The following is a 3,467-nucleotide window of genomic DNA, read 5'->3' on the forward strand; positions in this document are numbered from 1 at the left end:
CAAAACTTTCAATGGCTTCCCATGGGCAATAGAAAAAGACTAAACTACTTCCTTGACATTAGAGTTGACGGTCAAGCTCCCATTTTAGCCATTTTCTCCACTGCTCCACAACATAGGCATACTATGAAATCTACACAGAAACCTCACAGCATGCCATGCATGCTCTCACCTCCACACCTTGCTTACACTGTTCTTGACCCGGAAAACACCCATCCTTTCTCTCTGCCAATTTATTTATTTTTTTATTGGACAAATATTTATGATGCACCTACTCAGTTCCAGAAACTTTAATAGGTTTTGGGGATGCAGAGGTGAGCAAGACAAAAATAGTTCCTACTTCGGGAGTTTTAAACTTCAGTTTGGTTAAGTGCTATGCAGAAGTATAAGGCATTATGACAACATGGAACAACAGCATGTTACCTATTCCAGTGGGTCATGAAAGGCTTCCCTGAGGGAATGATTTTTAATCTGAGATGTAAAAATTTAAGAGGATTTAGCCAGGCAATAGAACATTCTATGAAGAAAGAACCACATGTGTAGAGCCCTACGGCATGTTCAAATCCCACCCACCCTCCAAGTCTCAGGTCAATTTGCAATGTCTTATGAAGTCTATGAGTCTATGTTGAAGAACCACTTACTGTTTGGACTCATTGACACTCTGATTCTGAAACACTTTCATAAGTTCTTAAGTCACTATCAGTGCTATGACCTTTCTACCTTTTATGCTGTATCTTCTCACCTGGGTTGTATTAAGGCAGAACAATGCTTTTAATGTCTTACAATCTTCATGAGCATCTAGACCTAGTAGAAGCTCAATAAATATTCATTAAATGCATGTACACATGAGTGAGCACATGAACGAATGAATAATCTTGGTCAGTTAAGGTTACATGCATGGCCATTCAGGAAGCCTCAATAGAGGCCATTGCAGCATTGCAAAAGATACTGTATTATCGACTTTTATAAAAGTTCAAGATTCACTAGCCATTCCTCTCATTAAATAGACGTTAAACCCCAAATCCCCCAAAGAAACATGAGGGTGGATGAGTAGTCAGAAACTGCTAGCTCAAGTAATGCCATGAGAAGATCCTTCTCTACCTACCTGGTGTTAGGTTTTATAAGTTGTTCTCAAGAAAATATCAAAATGGAGTGTGTCAGATATAATTCTGTTGGATACAGCATGTTCTTAGTGAAAAAGAAACCACCATACCATCCTCCAGGCAGAAGAATCCTTCAATAGGAACCTGCTGAAGTATGTATAAAGAGGGCAGTGGTCTCCTCTGACAGCTAACTTTTCCAACAACCAAAATTTAGAATTGATCCCATATGCCAGTTTGCAGTGAATGCCCCTTGCCCTGCTCCTGTGCCTGCCAGCACTGTGAGCCCCATGGCTTCCTGCCTCCTCCATCTTTATTTCTTAACCTCCTTGCACCTAACCTGCCATCTTTATGCCAGGTTATATTATTTTTCTCTCAAGAAAATTTAGAAATGGAACATACACAATTTCTGTTGGATATAACAGAAACCACCTCAGTGAGCTTCTAGTACATATTTATATTTGAAAGCTGGCTATGACGGGGAGAAAATATGACCACAAGGAGGTGAATTACCAGAGAAGGCACAGGAGAAGCTGAATTATTGACACTCAAACTCCTGTTCTCTAAGTTTTCCCATTCTCTGGATTTTAGATAAAGTATCAGAACAGGGAAATTTTTGCTTAACGTGGTGGCAATATGATCTTTATTATAGGTTACAAATCAGAAGATGTCCAACTAGGCCTGGCACAGAGAAAGGCCCAAGGATAAGCAGAAGCTCAGTTCAGTTCAATAAATACCTCTGAGCACCCACTAAGTTGTGTACTCTGCACTGGGCACTAGAAATACAAAGATAAAATACTGCTCTTGATTTGAAGGAGCTTGTGATCTTGCGGAAGATTCAGACACTTCAACACATGATCACTGCACAGTGTAGTAAGTGCAATGAGAAAGAAGGTACAAGGAGGAAAACTTCACCCATCTCAGGGCAGAGTAGAAAGGTAATCTGGTCTGGAGGGTTAAAAATGGTTCTGAAATGGTTGTACTAATGTTATAAGGATAGATCGTGGTATCACATCACAGCATAAGAAGTTCCACGTAAAAAGAGATCACTGTGTTTCTGGGAAAATAGATACTTAATAATAATTATTACTTTAACTTATTAATAGTTACTTTCTGGCCCAATGGATCAAATGAGGATTCCACGGCCTAAACGAAGCCAAAGCAATATGAAGTTTAATTATTTTAATCACTCAAAATTGGCAGTGCACACAGCTCTCTGCTTAGATCCTGAAACTTGACCAAAGCTTTTATGAATTGTTTAGGACAAGGTTTATCGACCTCAGTACTATGATATTTTGGACTGGATAATTATTTGTTGTGGGACGTCCTGTGTATTGTAGGATGTTTAGCCTCCACCCATTAATGCCAGTATCATCCATCCTTCCCCTAATTGGGGCAAGCCAAAATGTCTCAAATTACTAAATGTCTCTTGGGGGGCAAAATCACTCCCAGTTGAGAACTACAAGTTAGAGTGTTTGTAGAAAGGAATATGATCGTGTCTATTTTTTCAAAAGAATCAGTTTTACTTGTTCATAGCACATTGTACACAGGTATTGATACTCAACCCTGTATACCACAAATATGTATAATCAATTATCTTTCAATAAAAAAAATTTTTTAATGTAAAAAAGAAAGAAAAGGAAAAATATAATTTGTTTCTATCTAAGGCCCTAGGTAATAACCAAACCTAGGGACTGGTCATTGTCATCGTCAATGTAGTTCAGCCTTTTCTTAGATAATTTCTACTTGAGATGTAATGATAACTGCGGCAGAAATTTCTAATATTGCTCCTTATACATTCTACTTTTCTCACTCAACCTGGAAAAATAACCCCCTATATCTAGCTAGGTGTCTCAAATAAGGCATTTCCTGATCTTGCCAACAAGCAGAATTGGTGGGCACAAGTTCCAGGAATGTCCTTAAAGAATAAAATGTGTCCTTCTTCTTCCGATCCTTCTTCTGCCATTTGATGTGAATGTCATTGCTGGAGTTCCAGCAGCCATACTTGATTTATGAGGTGACCTCAGGAACTGAAGCCACAAATGTCAGCACAACAAGTGGAAAAATCTGACACTGTGCTGGAGCATCACCAGCCCTGAGCTGCTACCTCTGGACTATTACAGGAGATATTGTTGTTTCCACTGTTATTATTAATCTCTGTTACTTTCAGCTGCATCTGATATTAACCAATACAATTGCCTAAAGTAGACATATATTATATTTCCAAGAGTCTCTGGACCACTATCTTCACCTCATTAGGAAGCTTGATCAGCTGTTCTTCTAGAACCTTTATAGAAAACCCTGTCCTTTTATCTCTTCTTACCTTACAGTACACTCAAGAGGATTGTTATTTCAACAATAATCCACGAA

The sequence above is a fragment of the Cynocephalus volans genome, chromosome 12 (assembly GCF_027409185.1).
Source record: "Cynocephalus volans isolate mCynVol1 chromosome 12, mCynVol1.pri, whole genome shotgun sequence".
Lineage (NCBI taxonomy): Eukaryota > Metazoa > Chordata > Mammalia > Dermoptera > Cynocephalidae > Cynocephalus > Cynocephalus volans.